The following is a 17,355-nucleotide window of genomic DNA, read 5'->3' as shown; positions in this document are numbered from 1 at the left end:
GAAATTATATGGAGTGAAAAGACCGCTGCGAGGTTGACAAGGGAAATAGTTGAATCCTTATCAAACTGAAGAAAACATAGAAAATGAATACCTCCCAAGGCAGAGCAGTAAATGGATTCTGCCTTTCTCACTTAAAATTATTCAACAGAAAATGATTATGAAATGAAATGTAAAACATTACAAGCTACATATGAAACATAGGAAAAGACAAAATGCTAAATCCACACCACAAGAATCTCAGGAGTCAGAGCTGTATTTTTTCATTAAATCCCTGTCAAAATCTGTACAATGAAACTATGTTCTCTCTTCCACACACCTCTCAGAACTCTCCCCACCCAAACGATTTTTAATGCATTAAATAAACTATCCTAGGAGAAAACAGATCGACCCAAAACAGGGGCACTGTTTCACCTGAAGTTACAAAAATAGAGATAGAGTCATCTCTTTATTCTAAAACAGAAGATCGTTCCCCTTAAAATCCTCTGATGGCCAATTTAAAGACACAAACTGGAGCGCAGATTCATTTGAATCATCAAATGAAGTCTTAAATAGGAATCGAATCCTATTCTTCTGTTGTAAATATCTTTGTTTTAAGTTTGGCTTTTGGACTTTGACCTTTCACCTTCGCTTTCTGTTTGAATAACAATAATTTTTAATAAAACTGGCCCTTTAAATAAGATTTCACCTGAACAATCCCAGCTGCAATTTACCAAGCTCAACACGTGTTTTCAGTTTGAAGACATTTACTTGTGTCACCACTGTTTGATTACCAGCTTGACATGTGCAACACCATTAGCGATAACATTTCTGAGGTGGAACGTTATGAGACGTTGTTTCAAACCGCCATTCACTCTCTGAATCACGTAGGGCTGGACTTCAGAGATATAAGTCAGATCCCGCTTCTAATTAGAGCAACTAGCATATTGGCTGACTGCAAAGCCTACATTATCAATGTGAATACCAAGTGCAATACCACTGTTTCAAGGTCAAGGGCTGTGATTAGTATAGAAGATGCAATAGCCTGTTCAAGAATCAGTAGATTGCAGTGTGATTTATCAAAGGATATGCTCGATCTTAAAGACTGCACCGCTTCTTTGCTTAAAACAGTAGCCAACGCACTCTCAATCGAGCTGCCAAGGGCATCGCTTCATGTACCTTTACGTTCTTCAAATTTTTTTTTCATTTCCCAGAAGTATATAGTTTCAGACATTTTGTAATTCACAGAGATATATTGATTCACCATCTTTTTCTTTTTTCATATCCTTGTAGCCTTGTCTTCTCCAAGAGCGAGTAATTTTGTTTCTATGTGCAACCTTCAGGAATGATTAGCCTTGACCTCAATTTCAGATTAGACGTATTTGTGTTGACAGCTTTAATTGAATAAATTGTCTTTTCCATAAGCGAGTGAATGCTTCTCCACAAGATTTCAAAAGGATAAAGTTTGCATCTACACATTTAGAGTAGAAAATATTTCAAGTAGGTACCTTTTAATAAACGTCTATGAATCCCAAATATGCTTGTTTTAGGAGGAGGTACTTTTCTACTCTCTTTTGAGAGAACTGTATCAGTAGTTTACCATGCCACAAGTATTGGCATCCGTCTAAGAACATTAATTAGCAATGAAGGCAAACTGCAGTGCCAACTATGCAAAGGTCCAATGTAATCAGTTGGGACCTACTTCTGAGGCATCTATCTTTTAGTACACAAGTATTATTACAGGATTCTTAATGGCCTGCAAGTTTGTCTATCCTAAAGACCAGAATTCTTGAACAATCTCCCAAACCCTGCTCAAGTTTTATATAACCTTTACTGAGCCTTTTCATCTAAAAGTTTGTCATCCAGTTTATGATGGCCGAGCTATTGTCAACGTGACACAACTTGAATAATTTCACATGTATACACGTCCTACCTGGTTGCTGGGATGACAAAATATTGAGTGTAACAAACTTGCCATAATAGAAGTTTCATCTTTTCAAAATTGGCCAGCACATGTTGCAAAATTCTTTGGAAGTTTTACTAACATATAGAATTCACCTTGTGGTCCATCACTGTATTGGAATCTTTAATTTGATGACTTATTAAAATAACATGTGCATCTTGACAATACTTGAATTTCTTGAGCTAGTTTCAGATGCTCGTACTTGATATACCTTCATAGGAAACTGTACCAAGTTCCATCCCTTCTCAATGTAGTGAACCCCTCACATTTTAGTGACACCAAATCATTCTTATCGAAACCTACTCATTGTAGATACCTTGTTACTTTGGTAGCACCAAAGACTTCTTCATTGTATCAAGACCTTGTACCAAAAACTAATTCATAGAGATAGCACCGAGATCTCATTACTGTGTTGAGATATCACCACTACAGTTGCACCGAGATCCCACAATTTCATTGCTGCAGACATACCAAGATCCTTTACCATTGTAATTATACCGATACCTGTGATAATATTTGAGACTATAATGACATCGAACTAGCCCAAAACTTCTAAGATTGTAATAGCTCGAAAATTCAAATGATTAACCCGTCCAGATCGAGTTTGACATTTCTCTTCTGTCCCTGCTTTAAATCATATGGTCGGATGCCATTGGAACTCTGTTTTTGGACAATTTAAGAGGAACTAAAACTGAACTGCCTGCAACTATACATTTGCACCAACTTTCTTCCGTAAAAGTTTAGACAAGCTTCTGTAAAATAATATTTGACCAAATTGCTCTTGTTCTATGCCTGGATGATTTTTCCTTACAATTAAATTCATTGTAGAAATGACTTGCAATTTTATGCTCCTGGTTAGATTATCCAACCTTATTTGATGAAGTTGACACTTGTTTCAACTATTCGCTCTGTCGTTCTGAAAGAAAATCCAGCAATGAATTTAACAGCCTTTTTATGCTATGGCACTGATCTGAAACAGAATTAGGTGTTGATGCGGAATCGGATCCCTTTGTCAAACTCTGGACTCAAGAATTAGAATGACTCTTTTCTGGACCACGGTAACATCAGTGACTGCGTATAACAAGGAATGAAATTTGGAGAATTTGACTACAGCGGGCTGACAAGACGGAGTCTAACATTGGCTCCAATGGGGATGGCAGCTGCCGCTTCTTGGAGGTGCCAAGAACTGTAGATCTTTGGGAGAGCAGACAGTGCCTCCATCCATTGGGCTATGGAGTCATTATTTCAATAGACAACACGAGACTTCCGACTCATTTATGGACTGAAACTTGACTGAAATGCTTAAAAAACTGACTCGGAAAACTTCACACTAAAACTGTAATGAAACTCAGAATGAAATGCTGCCTTATGGCTGCTTATTTATTTACAAAATTTACCCTACTTTGCTGCAAAAATAATAGATCAGGTAATACTGAAATGCCAGATCAACCATTCAAGTAAACCTGAGAATGATGCCGGTTGAGAATGCTTCCACCAGGACACAGATGTAATTGCTGGCATCCCTTCATGCACGTAATGAGCCTGGTCACGTAAAAGATAGCCTGATCTATCAATCAAACTGAAAAACATTTTCATGTACATCGCAATAGGATCGCGAAAGCTAGACTTCGTTTGCTGCCCCAATTCTGCAATACATACCTCCAGCTGCACACTGTCAATGAAAACATCTGTAGGCAACTCTATTATTTCTTGTTTCGAAGGAGGAAAAGTTTCCAAGAACTTTTTAGGATCTCGGAAATTATATGACTGGATCTTCTCATTCAAATACTGAATCTCCTTCTCAAGTTTTTCAACAACTAACTCGCAGACACTAGTTTTAGCTTCAAGAGGGAACTTTGGAGATCTCAAATATTGAAACAAGGCACTGAAAAAATCTTCATTAATTTCAAAATCTGCTAACTGATTTCTTACTTCTTCTACAGCTTCACACAGTGCAGGGTTTGCCACATACCCTACCATTGCATAAATGGATCAGCGAGCACTGGAACGTCTGGATCGAGTTGGAGTCGCCAGGTGAATGTCTTAGCCTTCATATGTGTCCGACTGCTGTCCACCATCAGCATCAGATCTGCAACTTGATTTCATGTACTACAGCAAGACAATATACAAGTCGAATGTCACATCAACAGCAAACCATCTTCCCCAGTATGGTCGACACTATGTTAGTGCTCAAATCTGCCTCAGCCTGAGGAAGGCAAAACTCGAGGCAACATCAAACCAAGCTTAGCCTCGTAGCTAGCCCTATGAGGACAGGAGAGGGCTCTCTCCAGTCGATCTCGATAAAATAAGCAATAGGGTGCCAGATGACTTAAAAAAAGGGAACGAATTTTAGGCTAGTAAATAGATATGGATGAGGTTTTTAATAAATGGCGGGGTTTTCTGGGCTATGTGGGACTAAGGACAGCATGAACAGAGATGTTAAATCCAAAACACAGATTATCTCAGGAGGCAAGACAAGCAATAAGTTTACCATTCAATTTTGAAATTATATGGAGTGAAAAGACCGCTGCGAGGTTGACAAGGGCAATAGTTGAATCCTTATCAAACTGAAGAAAACATAGAAAATGAATACCTCTCAAGGTAGAGCAGTAAATGGATTCTACCTTTCTCACTTAAAAGTATTCAACAAAAAATGATTATGAAATGAAATGTAAAACATTACAAGCCACATATGAAACATAGGAAAAGACAAAATGCTAAATCCACACCACAAGAATCTCAGGAGTCAGAGTTGTATTTTTTCATTAAATCCCTGTCAAAATTTGTATAATGAAACTCTGTTCTCTCTTCCACACACCTCTCAGAACTCTCCCCCCCCAAATGATTTTTAATGCATTAAATAAACTATCCTAGGAGAAAACAGATCGACCCAAAACAGGGGCGTTGTTTCACCTGAAGTTGCAAAAATAGAGATAGAGTCATCTCTTTATTCTAAAACAGAAGATCGTTCCCCTTAAAATCCTCTGATGGCCAATTTAAAGACACAAACTGGAGCGCAGGTCCATTTGAATCATTAACTGAAGTCTTAAATAGGAATCGAATCCTATTCTTTTGTTGTAAATATCTTTGTTTTAAGTTTGGCTTTTGGACTTTGACCTTTCACCTTCGCTTTCTGTTTGAATAACAATAATTTTTAATAAAACTAGCCCTTTAAATAAGATTTCACCTGAACAATCCCAGCTGCAATTTACCAAGCTCAACACGTGTTTTCAGTTTGAAGACATTTACTTGTGTCACCACGGTTTGATTACCAGCTTGACATGTGCAACACCATTAGCGATAACATTTCTGAGGTGGAACGTTATGAGACATTGTTTCAAACCGCCATTCACTCTCTGAATCACGCAGGGCTGGACTTCAGAGATATAAGTCACATCCCACTTCTAATTAGAGCAACTAGCATATTGGCCGACTGCAGAGCCTACATTATCAATGTGAATACCAAGTGCAATACCACTGTTTCAAGGTCGAGGGTTGTGATTAGTATAGAAGATGCAATAGCCTGTTCAAGAATCAGTAGATTGCAGCGTGATTTATCAAAGGATATGCTCGATCTTAAAGACTGCACTGCTTCTTTGCTTAAAACAGTAGCCAAGGCACTCTCAATCGAGCTGCCAAGGGCATCGCTTCATGTACCTTTACGTTCTTCAATTTTTTTTTGCATTTCCCAGAAGTATATAGTTTCAGACATTTTGTAATTCACAGAGATATATTGATTCACCGTCTTTTTCTTTTTTCATATCCTTGTAGCCTTGTCTTCTCCAAGAGCGAGTAATTTTGTTTCTATGTGCAACCTTAAGGAATGATTAGCCTTGACCTCAATTTCAGATTAGACGTATTTGTGTTGACAGCTTTAATTGAATAAATTGTCTTTTCCATAAGCGAGTGAATGCTTCTCCACAAGATTTCAAAAGGATAAAGTTTGCATCTACACATTTAGAGTAGAAAATATTTCAAGTAGGTACCTTTTAATAAACGTCTATGAATCCCAAATCTGCTTGTTTTAGGAGGAGGTACTTTTCTACTCTCTTTTGAGAGAACTGTATCAGTAGTTTACCATGCCACAAGTATTGGCATCCGTCTAAGAACATTAATTAGCAATGAAGGCAAACTGTAGTGCCAACTATGCAAAGGTCCAATGTAATCAGTTGGGACCTACTTCTGAGGCATCTATCTTTTAGTACACAAGTATTATTACAGGATTCTTAATGGCATGCAAGTTTGTCTATCCTAAAGACCAAAATTCTTGAACAATCTCCCAAACCCTGCTCAAGTTTTATATAACCTTTACTGAGCCTTTTCATCTAAATGTCTGTCATCCAGTTTATGATGGCCGAGCTATTGTCAACGTGACACAACTTGAATAATTTCACATGTATACACGTCCTACCTGGTTGCTGGGATGACAAAATATTGAGTGTAACAAACTTGCCATAATAGAAGTTTCATCCTTTCAAAATTGGCCAGCGCATGTTGCAAAATTCTTTGGAAGTTTTACTAACATATAGAATTCACCTTGTGGTCCATCACTGTATTGGAATCTTTAATTTGATGACTTATTAAAATAACATGTGCATCTTGACAATACTTGAATTTCTTGAGCTGGTTTCATATGCTCGTACTTGATATACCTTAATAGGAAAATGTACCAAGTTCCATCCCTTCTCAATGTAGTGAACCCCTCACATTTTAGTGACACCAAATCATTCTTATCGAAACCTACTCATTGTAGATACCTTGTTACTTTGGTAGCACCAAAGACTTCTTCATTGTGTCAAGACCTTGTACCAAAAACTAATTCATAGAGATAGCACCGAGATCTCATTACTGTGTTGAGATATCACCACTACAGTTGCACCGAGATCCCACGATTTCATTGCTGTAGACATACCAAGATCCTTTACCATTGTATTTAGACCGATACCTGTGATAATATTTGAGACTATAATGACATCGAACTAGCCCGAAACTTCTAAGATTGTAATAGCTCGAAAATTCAAATGATTAACCCATCCAGATCGAGTTTGACATTTCTCTTCTATCCCTACTTTAAATCATATGGTCGGATGCCATTGGAACTCTGTTTTTGGACAATTTAAGAGGAACTAAAACTGAACTACCTGCAACTATACATTTGCACCAACTTTCTTCCGTAAAAGTTTAGACAAGCTTCTGTAAAATAATATTTGACCAAATTGCTCTTGTTCTATGCCTGGATGATTTTTCCTTACAATTAAATTCATTGTAGAAATGACTTGCAATTTTATGCTCCTGGTTAGATTATCCATCCTTATTTGATGAAGTTGACACTTGTTTCAACTGTTCGCTCTGCCTTTCTGAAAGAAAATCCAGCAATGAATTTAACAGCCTTTTTATGCTATGGCGCTGATCTGAAACAGAATCAGGTGTTGATGCGGAATCGGATCCCTTTGTCAAACTCTGGACTCAAGAATTAGAATGACTCTTTTCTGGACCACAGTAACATCAGTGACTGTGCATAACAAGGAATGAACTTTGGATAATTTGACTGCAGCGGGTTAACAAGACGGAGTCTAACAGTAGCTATATTATATTGTTATTGTATGTAGATGACATGCTTGTTCCAGGTTCTAACATGCAGGAAATAAATGTGCTCAAAAGGAAATTGTCTAACTCATTTGCAATGAAGGATTTGGTTGCTTCAAAACAAATCCTTGGTATGAGAATAACTAGAGATAGGAAGAATCACAAATTAACATTGTCTCAAAGTGAGTACATAGAAAAGGTGTTGAAAAGGCTTAATATGCAGAATGAAAAGCCAGTTAGTATTCCTTTGGCTAACCATTTCAAATTAAGTAAGGAAGAGTGTCCCAAGACCCATGAAGAAATGGCTCATATGTCTAAAGTTCCATATGCATCAGCAGTTGGAAGATTAATGTATGCAATGGTCTACACAAAGCCTGATATTGCACATGCAGTGGGAGTTGTAAGTAGGTACATGAACAATCCAGGAAAAGAACATTGGATGGTGGTGAAGTGGATTCTCAAGTATTTGAGAGGTACCACAAATCAGGCATTATGCTTTGGTGGTTCAAACATTGCTCTACAGGGATATGTTGATGCAAATATGGCAGGTGATAGACATAACAGGAGAAGAACAACATGGTATGTGTTTATTGTAGGTGGAATAGCTGTCAGTTGGGTGTCAAAACTACAAAGTGTTGTTGCACTCTCAACAACAGAAGCAGAGTATGTTGCTGCTACAGAGGCTAGTAAAGAAATGATTTGGTTACAAAGGTTTCTGGATGAATTGGGTAAGAAACAGGGGTTGGGTAGGTTATACAGTGACATCTAGAGTGCCATAAATATTGCAAAGAACTCTGCATTTCATTCCAAGACTAAGCATATACAGCTCAAGTACCATTTCACACGGTCAGCATTGGAAGATGGATAGTTGAAGCTAGAAAAGATACACACTAGCCAGAATCCTGCAGATATGTTAACAAAAGTTGTAACCATGGAGAAACTGAGAATCTGCTCAATTTCAATTGGTCTTCAAGTATGATGAAGAAGATGAGAAATAGCCAGGTGCAAAGTACAATTATTATCTAGCAAATGAAGCAGCGGTCGAGTTGTTATAACCATTCTCCAAGTGGGAGATTATTGGGTGTGGAGCTTGATTATCTTCTATATTCAAAGGTCTCAGCTGGATGTATACCCCACGAAGATTGTACACCTCTCTACGTGGGGGGGTGCGGGGGGGAATTGTCTCCCCCGAGGGGTTCGGGGGGGGGTCGATCGCCCCTGGCTGGGGGGGTTTGGGGTAGCTCCCCAAAAGCTAAAAAAAGATGTAAAATTGCCTTGTAAAAGTCTAGTAATTTCTAGTTAGTTTGGACCGTTCATTAGGCGGATGATTTGACGGTAGAAGTTATGTTTAATTTAGGGTTTTTTTCCCTAGAAGGCAACCCCTCACTATATATGAGAGAATTGTATTGTGTCTATGAAGATTTGTATTCTAAGTGAGGAAGAGAGAGGAGATTGAGAGCGAAGAGGCAGTTACAACGTATCTACTGTAGGTTGTATCTCTTTAGTTTTCTAGATAATATACGAAAGAAGGAATAGCTATTTCTCCGTGGACTTAGCCCAAACTGGGTGAACCACGTATATCTGTGTCTCTCTTGTTTTATGCGTTTTCTTTGTTTATATTTCTGAAATATTTTATTGTTCCATTGCTCTGTAATATATAATTTTCTAACAATTGGTATTAGAGCCGAAGCTCTATTTGGCTGATAAACGCGTAGGAGAGAAGGGTTCCTGGTTCGAGTGGGAGTAATGGTGGAAGATGGTAGGTTTAGGGTCGAAAAATTCAATGGCCAAAACTACTACCTGTGGAAGATGCAGATGGAAGATTATCTGTATCAGTGAGATCTGTACCTACCATTGAGCAGAAATACAAGGAAGCTGATGAGTATAACAGACATAGAATGGAATATTCTCGACAGAAAGGAACTTGGAACAATACGGTTGTGCCTAGTGGCATTAGTAGCATTTAATATTTCAAAGGAAACAGTAACAGAGGGTTTAATGTCGACATTGGCCAAACTATATGAAAAACCCTCGGCCACAAATAAGCTATTTCTTATGAAGCATTTATTTAATATGAAGATGTCAGAAGGTGGATCTGTTGCAGACCATTTAAATGATTTTAATACAGTTACCAGTCAGTTAAGTTCTGTAGGGGTAAATTTTAATGATGAATTTAGGGATCTGTTATTTTTGTGCTCATTACTAGAAAGTTGGAATGGTTTAGTTATGTCCATTAATAACTTTGTCTCTGGATCTAGTACTTTAAAGTTTGATGATGTTGTCGGTGCAATCCTTAGTGAGGAAATGCGACAAAAAAGCTCTAGTGAGACATCAGGTAATGCTTTGACTGCAGAGACTACGGGAAGAAAAATGGAAACAGGAAAGAGCCCAGGATATCACAGTAAGTCAAGAAAAGGTGGATCCAAGTCTACATTGGGGATAGTGTGCTAGAAATGCGGGAAGAAAGGACACCTGAAGAAAGACTACAAGTCTCGGAAGGGAAAATAAGGAGACGTGTAGCAAGAAACTAATCATGAAGCGAATGTAACAGGTGATGTGTTGCAAGATGCTTTGATTCTTTCACTAGAAAATATTATTGATGCCTGGGTGGTAGATTCAGGGGCCTCATTCCATGCCACACCTGATAAGAAACATTTTCATGATTATGTTCAAGGAGATTTTGGACAGGTTTGATTGGGTGATGATAAACCCTGTAAAATCATTGGAATGGGTATAGTTTTCATAAAACAGTAGAGTGGAAATCAATGGCTATTGAAGGAGGTAAGGCATGTTCTAGATCTAAAGAAAAATTTGATTTCAACAGGGCAGTTGGGAGGTGAAGGTTGTGTAACTACTTTCACAGATAAAACCTAGAAGGTCACTAAATGATCCCTGGTAATAGCGAAGGGAGGAAAGGTTGGTACATTGTATTTATGCAATGATATTTCTAATTCTGTTAATGCTTTAACCTCTACAAGATAAGATACGACATTGTGGCATCATAGGCTCAGGCACATGAGTGAGAAGGCGATGCAGATTCTTCACTCAAGAAATTTGTTGCTAGGTTTGAAGCATGTTGATTTAAAATTCTATGAGAATTGTGTTTATGGAAAACAAAAGAGAGTCAGATTTCTCAGAGTTGGGAAAGAAAAGAAGAGCAAAAAATTAGAGCTTGTGCATACATATGTATGGGGACCTACTAAGGTAACATCTCTTGGTGGCTCTCATTATTATGTTACATTTATTGATGATGCAACTAGAAAAATATGGATTTATTGTATTCGAAATAAATCTGATGTATTTGATACTTTCAAGAAATGGAAAGCATTGGTTGAAAATGAGATAGGAAAAAGATTGAAGTGTCTCTAATCAGACGATGGAGGTGAATATTGCAGCAAAGCGTTTGATGGGTACGGTTCAAAGAATGGAATTCATAGAGAGAAGACAGTTCCAGGAACACTACAAGAAAATGGTGTGTCAGAAAGGATGAACAAGACAATCATGGAGCGTGCAAGGTGCATGAGATTGCATGCATGATTTCCTTTACAATTTTGGGCAGATGCTGTAGATACTATTGTTTATCTAATAAACAAAGGGCCTTCAAGTTCTTTGGATGGTGGTATTCCAGAGGAGGCATGGACAGGTAAAAGGGTAAACTACTAATTTTTAAATACTTTTGGTTGTGAGGCCTTTGTCCACATTAATAAATAAAATAGAACAAAGCTTGAGGCAAAGTCAAAGAAATGTACCTTTATTGGATATGGTGTTAATGATTTTGGTTATCGATTTTATGATTATGAAAAACACAAAATCATTAGGAGTAGAGATGTCATATTCAATGAAAAGGTTTTGTATAAGGATCCGCTGTAGGAAAAGAAATAGGAAAAAGAAAACAGAGAATGCATAGTGCTTGATGAGATCACAGAAAAAGTGATGGTGCCTGAAAATCATAATGATCAACAGCTAGAACAACAACCACAATAGCAACAAGCACCTCAAACACCTGAAAGTGGTGTTAGAAGATCTACCAAGATAAGTAAACCCCCTGAATGATACTCTCCTTCATTATATTATGTATTGTCGACTGACTCTGGTGAACCAGAATGTTATGAAGAAGCAGTGCACGTAGAAACCAGGAAGAAGTGGGAGCAAGCCATGAAAGAAGAGATGGACTCCTTAGCACATAACCAGACTTGGGACTTAGTCAGGCTGCCTGCAGGTAAAACAGCATTGCAGAATAAATGGGTTTACAAGTTGAAGCAAGAAGATGGAGGTAGAAAAAGGTATAAAGCTAGACTTGTGGTGAAAGGGTTTGCATAGAAAAAGGGTATAGACTTTGATGAGATATTTTCTCCTGTTGTGAAAATGACTTCAATCAGAACTATTCTAAGTCTATTAGCAACTGAAGATTTGCATCTTGATCAGTTAGATGTAAAGACAGCCTTTCTCTATAGGGATTTGGAGGAAGAGATATATATGTAGCAGCCACAAGGATATGAGTTAAAAGGGAAGGAGAAACTAGTGTGCAGGTTGAAGAAGAGTTTGTACGGCTTAAAACAGGCTCCAAGGCAGTGGTATCTAAAATTTGACAGGTTTATAACTAAACAAGGTTATACTAGTTGTCACTCTAATCATTGTGTTTATCTCAAAAGGCAAAATGATGCCAGCTATTATATTGTTATTGTATGTAGATGACATGCTTGTTGCAGGTTCTAACATGCAGGAAATAAATGTGCTCAAAAGGAAATTGGCAAACTCATTTGCAATGAAGGATTTGGGTGCTTCAAAACAAATCCTTGGTATGAGAATAACTAGAGACAGGAAGAATCGCAAATTAACATTGTCTCAAGGTGAGTATATGGAAAAGGTGTTGAAAAGGTTTCATATGTAGAATGCAAAACTAGTTAGTATACCTTTGGCTAGCCATTTCAAATTAAGTAAGGAGGAGTGTCCTAAGACTCAGGAAGAAGTGGCTCATATGTCTAAAGTTCCATATGCATCAGTAGTTGGAAGCTTAATGTATGCATTGGTCTACACAAGGCCTGATATTGCACATGCAGTGGGAGTTGTAAGCAGGTAAATGAGCAATCCAGGAAAAGAACATTGGATGGTGGTGAAGTGGATTCTCAGGTATTTGAGAGGTACCACAAATCAAGCATTATGTTTTGGTGGTTCAAACATTTCTCTACAGGGATATGTTGATGTAGATATGGCAGGTGATAGAGATGATAGGAGAATCACAACATGGTATGTGTTTACTGTAGGTGGAAGAGCTGTTAGTTGGGTCTCAAAACTACAAAGTGTTGTTGCACTCTCAACAACAGAAGCAGAGTATGTTGCTGCTACAGAGGCTAGTGTGATGCAGGAAAGTGTTCCCTCTGCGGATAGAGGCAACCCCTCTAGCCCTAAAGTGGGTCTAGTCACAAACAAGGACAGATCAACGATAGCTTTCCTTAAACAGTCATAGTTGGAGGCCTACCCCAACCGGTGGTTGATGGAGTTCCGTTGCACTGCTATAGCTTTCGCTTCCTTCTCCTCAATGAGTGATCAACCTGAAACAATGAAAAGGAAATACAACAAAGGACGTAACCGGAAAACAACAATGATCTATTTACTCACAAAGTCAAGAAGTCATAAGCTATCAAGTAAATTACATACACGACATAGGAAAACATCATTGATTATATTACTAATGAAATAAGAGAAATCTTACAACCAAAGCCTTGACGTCGCAAGCCTTCTCAGAGGGTCCAACCAGAATATTTCTCAAGCATTCACTCTTTGAAGATGGATCTCCCAATATACAAAGTTCTCTCTTACTCATAAGCTTTACACAAAGTTAAGGGCACTTCACAACCTTCCACAAGCTATCAACGATCCCACACTTGTCACACCCACACTAGCTAACTAGCAAACTCACAAACACTAACAGCACAGCTCAATCCAAGAATTTTCCAACTAGCCAACTATCCAACTAGCAGAGCATAGCAATGGTGAGAGTTTAAATAGGAGAAGGAGTCTCCATGAAAGGTGGAAGAGTGAGATTATCCCCAAGGAAGGTAGCACAAATGATGGAACAACCATACCAGAGGAGGAAAGGCAACACAAACTATGCCAACAACCATGTCTAGAGTCATTGAGAAGGCTGGCTGTTGGAACAAATTTTCCCAATCTGGATCATCGCGGGTGCATAATTGAGCTTTAGCACTGACATCGCTAGTGAGCAATGTAGCTAGTCAGATCATTGCTAAAGATAATAAGTAACCTCGCGCTGGAGCAAGACGTCGGACCATCACGGGAATTAGATGTACTTCCGCGCTGAAAGCGCGACTGGACTATTTATGAGCGTTGTTCAGCGCGTATATTAAGTCCATAGTCGCGATGAGGCAGATAACTTAGGAAAAGTGGGTCATTTGTTAGCACAAGAGAGCATGCGTTCAATATGAGCACGTTTGACTTGGACACATGACACAGTAAAAGGACTGGGGTGAAGGCAGTGACAAATTACTGTGTAACAGATGCCCCCTAAAGTATGAAGCCCGAGAGAGTGGGAGGGGTGAAATGCTTTACAAAACCAACTGAGTTGGAACACCATCTGGAAGAACCTGCACACAAGTACAACTGATATCTGTGATAATGAAGTACATGTAGTCTAGGCATGGGCGCAGCCATCCAAAAGACATACGAACTAGGTCTGTGGTATGGACGTAGCCACCCAACTAACAAGACCATGATAGTGATAAAGGTATGGTCGCAGCCATCCATCAATGAGTCATGTAATAACGAACCAATCCACGCAGCCCGAACATGTGTAATCTGAGTTCGGGATCTTGAACCCAACCGATCATAGTACAAATTCTAACATGCTAATAGATGTGCTAAGGTCGAGCATGATAGAAAGTCGGTTGATTACCGGTCAATGATGAAAACCATTAATAAGCACGAGAGAAACCACCAATAATGCCAATGGTTCTCAAGGTACTATCTAGCACAATCCATTAAGTGTGAAGAAGGAGATGAAGTCAAACACTCGTGGAATCACCTAATCGACAACCAATGATGAAAGTCGACCGTCAGGTGCGAAGAACTTTCCATTGGGGCATGCAAGCTATAAGGTACCAAAGGGGATCTCTAGATCAATCTCCTGGATAAATAAGCTAATGTCGACAGGAGACGATCCGTCGTCGGAGGGCCATAATGTTTCCCCCATCAATGACACAAGATAAGGAACAAGCGGTAGGTGGCAAAACAAAGTATTAGAGGAGGAGGCAAGGATGTAAACTCCAGAAGGATTATACTCTTGAACATGTCAGCAACACGACTCCAGAGGGTGGCAACATTCAGGTACCAAGGGATCAGAGGCTTTAACAGAAGCGGCATGAATCGGATGGAATGAGGCTAAATAGCAATCTAAACCCACGGAAGGCCAACTAACGATGTATGGATGTCCCAACCTGACAAGAAGAAAAAGTGTCGATGTTCAAGAGTGACTAGTTTCCATGATGATTTCCAAATTTTCCCCCACCATTGCTGCCGAGTACCCCAATTATTTTTGAAAACAAGCTTGAAGGGGATAGCATATGCTTGTAATATAAGTTCGACTGTCAGTTGAATCCAACCTAGTAATAGTTTAACGAGCCCTAGGGAGGAGAAGCTCGAGTCTCGTCATGGTGACGAGTCCAATGTCGTCAGGGTTTAACGAGTCCGACATAGGTAAAACTCAGAGTCTTTTTCATGTTTAGAGAGTTTGAAAAAGACACAGGAAAGAAAACTGCAGGGAGGTCCTTTTTCATAGATTTGTGTCTCTCGAGCTCGAAAAAGTATAAAACGATACTCGAAAGAACCGCTTGACCATTACGATCAAGGATTTCTTTTCGTGATTAGTGATCTCGACCTGAAAGAGTAGAAAAGTGATGGAAAGCACGTCATTTCATAACTATTAACAAGCTTGAAACGACAAAAGCTTGGCAATCTTTTTCGTGTTTACACGGTCGGAAAAGAGCTTAAAGTAGACCGCCTCTTATTTTGTTTAATGAGTCAAAAGGGATAACTCAGCTATCTTTTTGTCTTTTAAGTCGGAAAAGAGCATTAAAGAAGACTCGTCCTAGAGGAACGAGTGGTATAAAGGGTAGCAACTGGTTTCGACAATGGTGGAACTGCTCAAAACATGTAATGGTCAAGAGGTTGGCTAATAAAACCACTCATTGCTGCGGTTCCTTAGGAAAGGATAAACAATCAAGTGAAAGCATATGATCAGCCAAAGAGATGGTGGTGATGGAATGAAGCAACCAAGGCTCATCTAGCAGAATTTAGTGGATAAAAACGACAATCACAAGGTGGAAATCAGGTATGGGTTCATTTTTACACAAGCTTGAACCATGGAGAACTCTGCTTGGATTCGGTTCCATGTTTACATAAGATTGAAATGAAAACTATGCTTGTTATAAGTTTGCATGCCCCTAGCATAATGACGCAAATTGAGGTGCATGCCCCCCAAGCTTCATTGCATTCAACGAGGTGGATGGAATGAAGGTTCACATTCGAGATCTTGGAAAGACTCGACTTGGATTTTATGAGATCTTAATCAAAGACTCGATTTGGAAAGGGGAGTTGTTTCATTTTTTAATGAGGTTGACACAGTGAAAAAGAACTATCCTCATAACCCTTGTTTCATTTTTTAACGAGGTTGACATAAGATCAAGAACTTTCCTCAAGACTCCTTGTTTCATTTTTTAACGAGCTTGACACAAGGTCAGGAACTATGCTCATGACTCCTTGTTTCATTTTTGAGAAAGGTTAACACAAGAGCAAACTATCCTCGTGACACCTTGTTTCATTTTTTAATGAGGTTGACAAAAGATCAAAACTATCCTCGGACTCCTGCTCATGGCCCATACGAGAACATGGCTCCCAAGAGGTCTTCATGGGATGGAAGAAACGCACTCTGGGAGGAATACATGTCATGATGCACCAATGATAGATCAGGTTCCAGTGCCCCCAATAAATGATGTACGAGACCATCTGCATGATCATCAGCAGAGGCGGAGATGGAATGGGTAGCCACATAATTGACCTGTGGCAAGGAAGGTACTGCTTGCGAGCAAGAACCGAGAGGGGATGACAGCGGCACAGGAGGCACCGGGGGACTAAAGAATGATAATTGATCTACGATCACCATTCTTCCATCATGTGGAAAACAAACCACACGGAAAAGTGAAGATACAAGGGCCCCCATGGCATAAACATAGTCACGACCAAGGAGAACACTGAAATCTAAAGCACCTTGGACAACCATGATGTCTATATAGATAGTTTTTCCCCCCAAAGTAACATGAAGCTTCGGGAGGATCTCTAAAGGTTGACTAGTTCCTCCGTCAATCGCCAACAGATTCTACGTGACTGGCACAAGCTATGGGTAGCCCAAAGCTTGACAAGTAGTGTAAGGCATAAGAATGACAAACGCACCCTCATCCAAGATAGTGCTAGCTACTGCCTTATCATAGGCATGTACTATAATCTGGAAAGGCACATAGGATGGAAGGCGGAATGCAGTCAAATGACTCCAGTCGAAGGAAACGACTGAACTACTTGGTAGGGGAATTGTATGATTTCCCCCTTGCTCTACAAGAACCGAAGAAGGAATGTCGTGATCAGTGGGGATAGGAGGGTCATTTTCAGACATTGGAGAATATGATGAGATGAGGAGAACATGAGCATGATGCTCTTCCGAAACAGAGTGATCAACAGGTGGTGAACCCAAGTCGACACTCTCTCCGACCAATGGTTGGTCTGGAACAGGCTTAGCACAGCCAGGCTCGGAAAGAGGAGGA

The sequence above is a fragment of the Pinus tabuliformis genome, chromosome 9 (genome assembly GCF_031772625.1).
Source record: "Pinus tabuliformis cultivar Carrire ecotype Pingquan chromosome 9, CPIR1, whole genome shotgun sequence".
In the NCBI taxonomy this organism is placed as follows: Eukaryota; Viridiplantae; Streptophyta; class Pinopsida; order Pinales; family Pinaceae; genus Pinus; species Pinus tabuliformis.
Note: the sequence above shows the minus strand (reverse complement) of the source record.